The sequence below is a fragment of the Cynocephalus volans genome, chromosome 1 (genome assembly GCF_027409185.1).
Source record: "Cynocephalus volans isolate mCynVol1 chromosome 1, mCynVol1.pri, whole genome shotgun sequence".
Taxonomy (NCBI): domain Eukaryota; kingdom Metazoa; phylum Chordata; class Mammalia; order Dermoptera; family Cynocephalidae; genus Cynocephalus; species Cynocephalus volans.
The window spans coordinates 127385017-127394959 of record NC_084460.1 but is presented as its reverse complement, the minus strand read 5'-3'; the positions used below and the strand labels follow the sequence as shown (position 1 = coordinate 127394959).

Below are 9943 nucleotides of genomic sequence, written 5' to 3'. Positions count from 1 at the left end.
TCTGATCAAAATCCTACATTGATTTACAATGCATGAGTCATATCTTGGGTTCTATTTGGGAAAATGCTGATCTTAAAAAACAGGAATGTCTCATTTCCTCCCCCTCCTTTATTTTCCTTGATCCCTAAAGCCTACGCAGAAGTTCTAGCCCACCCTTTGCATGGACGATTGCTTACAATGCTCCTCGGTCACAAAGGCCCAACAGTTGGCAGGGGTTTGCAGGATTGCCACTTGATCTGGTGTACACAGACACTGGCTCCTTTTCCAAAGTATTTAAGGCCCTCCTCCTTTTTGGAGACAAAATTATTCCTTTGGTATATGTGTGTGGAAAGGAGTGGTGAGAGAAGAGGAATTAAGGCTACATTGAGGGGACTGGGCATATCTCTGTAGGTGCATGATGGCCCACCATCTCTCACAGATGATACAATCCATTTCATTTTCTGCCTTAGCTGGTGTAAAGCATTATGAGCCATCCAAAATAATCCATTTTGCAATAAAATGCTCTTGCATTCCAGTATTACTGCCTGTAGCTCAATTTAAACTTGACCCCACATCAAACGGGAGTGAAGCAAGTCAGCTGCTAAGTCTCAGTGGATGCTCTTAGGTTGTCTTCAGGGCTTGAATAATGTCCATGGAAACCACATTTTAACACAAAGTGCACTGTATATCAGTGGACATGCTTTAGTAGATCAGAGTGCCGCTGCAGGCCCCCTCGGAATGCAAGCACTAAAGCTCTGTAGGTTGGTGAACAGAAGAGCAAAATGTAGTATCAGAAGCTAAGGGCAGTTTTGAAACTTTTTGAAGATTGTTACAAATGGGCACAGTTAGGAGATTCTAGTCTTCTCATATAAAAAATATAGTCTTCTCATATTAAAAAATCTTCACATTCACATAAATACAAAAGATACGGAGATGTGTGAAGGTGTTAGGAACAAGGGTTCAGGCTAATGAGCCTCAGAGGACTTAAGGGCACACTCTGTAATCATCAGTGATGGTAGTACAGTCAGATAAAATGCCATGGGGTGAAATGTCTGGCTGAATAGTAGTGCTCTCCCATTTCTAGAGGATAATCTGGTTCTGGTCCCACTGTGTCTCTTATTGTCTTCTAATATTATGTTTGAAGTTTGTTTTTTAAAAAACATTCCATATTAATCTTCTTAGTCACTATGTTTGCACAAGTCTGTTAAAGAAATAAACATGCACATAGAGATATATGTGTAGAGGTAGACATACGGTTTCTTCTTCTTCTCTTTTTCATGACTGGCACTCAGCCAGTGAGTGCACCGGCCATTCCTATACAGGATCCGAACCCGCGGCGGGAGCGTCGCTGCACTCCCAGCTCCGCACTCTCCCGAGTGCGCCACGGGCTTGGCCCGACATACAGTTTCTTCTATGCGTGCCAGTTTACCTACATTTCCCTGCTGTGAATAATAGAGAAATTTTGTATGTTGGTCCTGCCTTTCTCATTAAGTTGCTAACTCCTGTGGGGCAGGGATCATGGCTACACAATACATTGCCTCTAGATACCCATCTGAGAAAGACAGATTATTCTCTTGAACAAAGAGTGAACATTAGGTCAGGTAATCTTGGATCTATTCTGATATGAATTTAGTCAGATAACAATCTCCGTGTGCCTCAGACTCACCAGCTATAAATCAGGATCAGAAGCAATTTCTCTATTGGGGGAGGCCTGAGAATTCTGATGGTGGGGGGAAATTTATAAGGAAAAGATAGTGTAGAAAGGCAGTGTTCTCTTTCACCGTCTAATTCTTTCTGTTTGTGGAGAGTTTCAATCCTAATCCATCAGGTGTTGCATTGAACACATTTTATTTTCTCCATAAATTCTAACTCTGCCCCTTGTGCTAGGTAAAATAACTTTTATTTTGCTTTATTTTATTTTACTTTATTTCCATTTGAATATTTATAACTATTCAAAAAATCTTACCCAGATACTTCTTTTGATGAGTTAAGTTATGTAAATGTACTTTCTTCTGTGGGTTTCCTGGAGTCACTATTTTTTTTTTTAATATTCCTGATTTTTTTCTCTTTGAGCAATTCATCTGCAACATTTTGTGTTTAAAAAGTAATTTTTCACTAGGCCCCCATCATGTTATTCATTAGAGACATTTTTCTGTTGAGTACTTCACAATTAGTTTTATTGTCCCATCTTTACCATTTCTTAGGGAACAACAAAGATTTAAAGGTCAAATTGCAAAATGTGGTATCAAAAGCTAAAGACAGTTTTGAAACTTTTTGAAAAGTGTGACAAATGGGCAAATTTAGGAAATTCACTTATGTTGCCTCCAGTTTCCTTATTGAAGATGTGTTTTCATTATCCTGATTAATAAATGATGAATAAGTGATATAGACACTCTTCGGTGTTGAGGCATAAATAAATAAAGAACACTCTATTAGATACCTTAGGAAATAACTTGTCCTCAGGAGCTAAAAGTATGATTGCTCATTTAAATAACAATACAAAACAGAATACAATTAAGTATTAGCAATCTGATTGACAAAAATATAATGAGAATTACAGAACTTCTGAGGCTGTATGTGTTTAAATGATCTGAAAGAAGTAGGTGACAAAGTACACCTTGAAGAGCAAGATAGGATGACATATTAAAAATAAACTCAGTAACTCACAGAACTAACGATAGGTCTGGAGAACAAGGTTCGAGTTTGGAAAAAATGTCCCAAACTACATCTCAGAATTGGTTCTGATGTGGCAAAAAAAGATTGCCTCCAAAGAGAGAGAACTTATATCACCTGCTTATTGAAGTGTCTAATCCAAAAGCACAGCCAGTGGCCCAGGGCTTGTCATTCCCACAGTGTAGGTTCTAAGCTTATGCCCAGCTGCAAAGGAAGCTGGGAAAGCCAGTTTCCTCTCCAGTGGTGGGAAGTAATGTCCTCACTGAGACACAGAAATGTGGTTTGAACAGCAATGGAAACTTGCAAACATAGACATGGACGGACAGGTATTGGAGAGCCACACAGAATAATACATGCTCATTATCAGCATCCTCTTTCAGTCAGCATCAGCTCCATGAGACTCGAAAAGATTTAACAGTGCGGGTATATCCTTGCTCTTAAACTCTTAGCATTTTATTTATTTTCTTTTTACTATTACTTAGGTTTTTATTGAAACATAATTGATTGTACATATCTGTGGGCACAGCGTTGAATATCAATACCTGCGTGTGATATGTGATGCTCAAGTTAGGATGATTGGTATATTCAACATGATACAATGTAATCATTGTTGTAACCTTTTACCAATTTCTCACTAACTCCCCTTCTTCCCACCTCTGGTAACTGCAGTCATAGAATTGTTTTGAGGTAAAATAATACTGATTGTCAACTTTGTACCCCATAAATATTTATAAATAGAAAATATATATATTTAAAAAAAGGAAAGAATGAAAGTAGAAGCTGAGCTTGGCTGAGAACATGAATAGAGAACTCTTAGCATTTTAGAGCTACAAGGATCTTAAAATTCCTTCCATACAATATCCTTAATAAATAAACCAAGGCTCAGAGAGATGAAAAGATATATCCAGGGTCACACAGCCAATTACTGGTGCAGCCATGACTAACACCCTGGTCTTCTAACCCCTGCCCAGTGCAGTGCCTACATCCCTACACCACGTGCAATTTTAAGAGAAATGCTTACTTCTTGGAAGAGTGAGAGTGCCATCACATCACTCTCTGCTGGAGGGAACCCTCCTTTTCTGCTGCTTAGTAGCAAAGTTTTAGCCAAGTCAGGACTAATCAAAGGCTCTTGTAACCAATCCCTGTGTGTTACCCTGTATTCTCAGCCCCAGGCTCTTCTCCTTTTGCCCTGTCCTTTGGCTCTGTCCTTCACGGGTGTGTGAACTTGTACCCTTCACTTCCTCTTTCTGGAACTCACTTTCCCGATCTGTAATGTCACAGTACACACCTCTGAGGTTTTCAGTTTTGTTTTGTTTAATTTGTGTAACTTTGTTTCTTTTAGGATCAAATGACACATCAATGCACCAAGTTGGTGCATAATAAATGTTCATTGAGTGAATGAGAGAACAGTGAATGCCTTTCCAATGTGCATTTATGTTCATGTAGGAAAACCAAGTTCTCTCTCCCATGCTCACCCTCAACCATATTCTCTCTCTGCCTATTTAGCTTCCTCTCTCTCTCCTCCTCTCCTTACCTCACTCTCTTCCTTTGGCCCCCTTTTTATAATCTCTGTCTCTCTCTCATGCATACACGTGAATACAGACATGCACCGTATGTATATATATCATGAAGCAGGTACAACTTCTATCCATCAGGAACATACATATTTCTTTAGAAAAATGTAAAACTTTGCAAATCTTTACCAATAAACCACAATTATTTGGCCCCTTTATCCTCCAGCTTCCGGCCCCTGTTTTCAGTTTTGATGTCAGGATTAACCTACTGATTCTTGCCATTTCTTTGGCTCAGTAGTCTCCCAGAAAACAAAATCTTAACCACCTTAGTGAATTGGGTACTATTATAACTTGAATATCTCCCAAAAACTCACATTGAAACTTAATCTCCAATGCGTCAATATAGACAGGTGGGACTCCAGCCTAATGAATGAATTAATCCATTCGTGGATTAATGGGTCAATGGGTAAATGGGGTTATCAAGGGAGTGGCACTGGTGGCTTTATAGGAAAAGCAAGTGAGCATGTTAGGATGCTCTTGTCCCCTCACCACATTCTGGGCTGCATCAGAACTCCTTAGAGAATCCCTACCATGAAGAAAGCCTTTATCAGATGTGCTCACTCAACCTTGGACTTCCCAGACTACAAAACTGGAAGAAATAATTTATTTTGTTCATAAATTACCCAGTTTCAGGTATTCTATTAGAAGTGACAGAAAACGGACTAAGATAGATACCCACCCCATGGCCTATTGAGCATTAATCTAGGCACATTTATATAACAATATACATCTTCTCTTAATCTCAGAAGACATATTAATCTTCCTGTGGCTCCTGATTCCAAAGAATCTTTGTTTTAGATCATTTGTTTAAATCAATGCATTGGCTTGAACTTTTTTAAATTTAATTTTGTTATTTTTTTCCATAATCTTAGACACTTCATACCTATGATCCTAAACAATTTCTGCTTTTCTCAAGCTTCAATGTGCTTGCAACACCTTGCTTAATGTCCTCCAAATAAATGTGCCATAAATGTTATTTATTGCTTTTCCAGACTTCTAATAAAGACTTTAATCTGTGCCCACCAATTGTCACTGAAATCACTCCCTAAGTAAATATGTGGATGGATTGGTTCTTATTAGAGAAATTGCAGCCTATATGTAAATTGTCACATATTTTATCTTGTATTAAGTGCTTCATTATTAGATTTTAATTTCTGATATTCTAAAAGTTTTGACTGATAGAAATTGCCATGGCACATGATTAAATCCAATACAGGTATACCTTGGAGATACTGTGGGTTTGGTTCCAGACCACCATAATAAAGCAAATATCACAATAAAGTGAGTCATAAGAAATTTTTGGTTTCCCAGGGCATGTAAAAGTCATGTTTATACAATAATGCAGTCTACTAAGTGTGCCATAGCATTATGTCTAAAAAAATGCACATAACTTAATTTAAAAACACTTTATTGTTAAAAAATGCTAATGATCATCTGAGCCTCCAGCAAGTCATAGTCATTTTGCTGGTGGAGGATCTTGCCTCAATGTTAATGGCTGCTGACTGACCAGGGTGGTGGTGGGTAAAGGCCTGGGTGGCTGTGGCAATTTCTTAAAATAAGAGAACAATGAAGTTCGCCATACCAATTGATTCTTCCTTTCATGAAAGATTTATCTGTAGCATGCCATTCTGTTTAATAGTATTTCACCCACAGTAGAACTTCTTTCAAAATTGGAATCCATCCTCTGAAATTATGCCACTTTTTTATCAACTAGCTTATGTAATATTCTAAATTCTATTCTATCAATATTCTTTGTTGTCATTTCAACAATCTTCACAGCATCTTCACCAGGAATAGATTCCATCTGAAGAAACCATTTTCTTTGCTAATCCATAACAAGCAACTCCTCATCCATTAAAGCTTTATCATGAGATCGCAGCAATTCCGTCACATCTTCTAACTCTAGTTCTTTCGCTATTTCCACCACATCTACAATTACTTTATCCACTGAAGTCTTTAACCCTTCAATGTCATCTATGAGGGTTGAAATCAGCTTCTTCCAAACTCATGTTAACGTTGACATTTTTACCTCCTTCTATGAATAACGGATATTCTTAATGGCGTCTAGAATAATGAATCCCTTCCAGAAATTTTTAAAATTTACTTTGCTGAGATCTATCAGAGGAATCACTACCTGTGGGAAACTATAAACTTATATAATATATTTCTTAAATAATAAGACTGGAAAGTCAAAATTACTCCTTGATCCACAAGTTGCATAATAAATGTTTTGGTAGCAGGCATAAAAACAACATTAATCTCCTTGTACATCTCTATCACAGCTCTTGGGTGGCCAAGTACATTGTCAATGAGCAGTAATATTCTGAAAGAAATATTTTTTTCTGAGTGGTAGGTCTCAATGGTAGGCTTAAAATATTTAGTAAACCATGCAGTAAACAGACGTGCTGTCATCCAGACTTTGTTGTTCCATTTACAGAGCACAGGCAGAGTAGATTTAGCATAATTCTTAATGGCACTAGGATTTTCAGAATGGCAAATGAGCATTGGCTTTAACTTAACGTCGCCAGCTGCATTATACCCTAACAAGGGAATCAGCCTGTCCTTGAAAGCTTTAAAGCCAGGCACTGACTTCTCCTCTTTAGCTGTGAAAGTCCTAAATGGCATCTTCTTTCAGTAGAAGTCTGTTTCATCTACATTGAAAGTCTGTTGTTTAGGGCACCCACCTTCATCGGTGATCTCAGCTGGATCTTCTGGATAATTTGCTGCAGCTTCTGCATCAGCCCCTGCTGCTGACCCTTGCATTTCTATGTTATGGAGATGCCTTCTTTCCTTAAAGCTCATGAACCAACCTCTGCTAACTTCACACTTTTCCTCCACAGCTTCTTCACCTCTCTCAGCTTTCACAGAATTGAAGAGAGTTAGGATCTTGCTCCAGATTAGGCTTTGGCTTCAAGGAATGTTGTGTCTGGTTTGATCTTCTGTCCAGACCACTAAAACTGTCCATCTCAGCAATAAGACTGTTTAGCTTTCTTATCATTTCTGTGTTCACTACAGTAGCACTTTTAATTTCCTTCAAGAATGTTCTCTTTGCTTTTACAACTTGGCTAACTGTTTGGCACAAAATGCCTGATTTTTGGCCTATCTTGGCTTTTTCCACACCTTCCTCCCTAAGCTGAATCATTTCTAGCTTTTGATTTAAAGCTTGAAACTTAGGACTCTTCCTTTCATTCAAACAATTGGATGCCACTGCAGGGTTATTAATTGGCTTAATTTCAACTGTGTTGTTTCTTAGGGAAGAGGGAGGCCCAAGGAGAGGGAGAGAAATATGAGACAGCCGGTCAGTGGAGAAGTCAGAACACACAACATTTATTAGTTGTCCTCTTATATGTGCAAGGATCGTGGCACCCCAAAACAATTATGACAGTAACATCAAGGATCACAGATGACCGATCACCATCACAGATACAATAATGATGTAAAGCTTTGAAATATTGTGAGAAAAACCAAAATGTGACACAGAGACACACAGTGAGCATGCGCTGTTGGAAAATAGTGCCTATAGATTGCTCAACTTAGGGTGGCCGCAAACCTTCAGTTTGTACAAAATGCAGAATCTGTGAAGCACAGCAAAGTGAAGTGTGATGAAACAGGGCGTGCCCGTAACTGTGCTGTGGAGACACACGGCCTGGAGCCGGGAACTGCGAGTTCATTCCTGTCACTGGGTGACTGTAGGCATTTATTTTTCTTCACCTTTCTAAGCCTCAGTTTCTACAACTTCAACATGAAGCTTTAAATTAGGTAATTTCTTACTTATCCTCTAGCTTTTTAAAAATCTATATTTACCTGTCATAAAGTAAGGTCTTGTTTAGACCTATCTTTAAAAGAAATTTTTTTTTTTTTTTTGTCTTTTTGTGACCGGCCACACCGTGCTCAGCCAGTGAGTGCACCGGCCATCACTTATATAGGATCCGAACCTGCGGCGGAGGCGCTGCCGCGTTCCCAGCGCCTCACTCTCCCGAATGCGCCACGGGTCGGCCCAAAGAAATTTTTTAAAATATTGTTTGAAATATCTCAGAGAGAAAACATATAAAACACTTTGGAAAATAGTTCTAGAAGATTTTACTTTAAGACATAAATTTGGAGATAAGCTCTAGTTGCTACAGGCTTTTCACAACAACAAACAACAAACAACAACAAAAAAATCCCATGGTGTTTTCACCTCACCCAAGTAACAGCTCCCTACCAGCTCTTTGGAAATGCCTGCATGTCAGTGACACCCCATGTGGAGTATAGTCCAAAGTAAACCAATTAGCTCTCATACCTCCGTGTTACTCAGACTCATAGCCTCAGAGTTGCCCTTGAATTCTGCTCTTTGCTCTCTCCATTCAGTTGGTTGCCATGTTTCTTCTACCTACCCTCTGTCCCTCACTAATTCTTCTCTCTCATGTCTATCACCCAGATTCAGGCCTCATGAACTGTCATCTAGATTATTTTAATCATCCAACAGCCATTCTTCCTGCTTCCCTGATCTCCCCCCTTTTTAATTGACTTACATAAGGCTCTCAGAAAAATCACTTTGACTATAGCTCTGATCATATTATTCTTAAACACATTCAATAGCTTCCTGATGTCTACCAAATGACTTTCAAATTTCTTGGTTTATTAAAAAAGTATTCTAAGATCTGATCTCAACCGTCTGTCTTATCTTTCTATTAGCTGGTTCAAATGATAGTCTTTCAAAGCCCAGTTCAAAGTCAACCTTTTCTTAAGATACCCATTAGGTGTTAGAATAAATCTCCCATGCCTTCAATGTGACTCTTTCATAGCACTCATGATGTCCTAGTATAAATTATAATTTCTTGTGTACTCATTAGACCACTTTTTCACTGAAAGGAGGAGGGAACTATATTTCTCTCCAATATTTCAGCCTTCATTATCACCTGTAAAGTGATTCTTATACAAATTCAAAATGAATAGATGGTTTGCTTATTCCCTAAGGTAAAGTAGAAATGTATTTTCTCTGAGGTAAAAACAGGAATGGAATTATTTTTATATTTTATATTTCAACTGAGAAATTAAAATTAAAAGGTATGTTATACTTGGATATCTTCTTTTAAAACCTCATGCAAGTTTCATCAGACCTTTCTTTAAAAAGAAAGATGATCTTTTTATTTATTTAATAAAGACATTTCAGTTTCAGAAAATAAGCTCTACTTTGTTTAATATATGTGTCTTGGTACTTTGCTAAGTAGTGATATTCTACAAGTTCAATTCTAATCAAAACTCACTGGCTTAGCTATCAAAGTTTATCTCTCCTTTTGAACCATGTACAAGATAATGTAAACCCTATCCATTAGTAGAAGTAACAAGGGTTTCTTTAGTTTTGAAATAAGTATACCTTCCCATCTATCAGGCTAAAGAACAGGATTAAATACATATCAGGAATAAATAACTCCATTAGTCTAAAGAATAGACTCATCAACCAGCTTCTGAAGTCAAACATTTAACAGGTGCCAATGAGCTCTTTCCAATATCACCTTTCAGAAATGAGGACATTAAAGGAATTAACCAAGGTATAGTCAAGGGGACTGCCAAACTCACAAGGACAGGAGATACCAGTTGGTTTCACTCAAGGTTGCAGGATAAACCCAGAAGCAGAATGTACTGTGCAATTTTTTAGTTGACCCAAATAGGTAAAACTGGGGAGCTATAGACAAATACTTCACATTTTCACAAAAAGTTATACTTAAAGGTCA

General features: G+C 38.0%; 1 pseudogene; it reads right to left on the bottom strand.

Annotated features, from left to right (window-relative positions):
* Positions 1-5649: 5649 nt before the first annotated feature.
* The window catches only part of LOC134388065 (tigger transposable element-derived protein 1-like), a 109987-nt pseudogene continuing 105693 nt past the window's right edge, over positions 5650-9943 (bottom strand).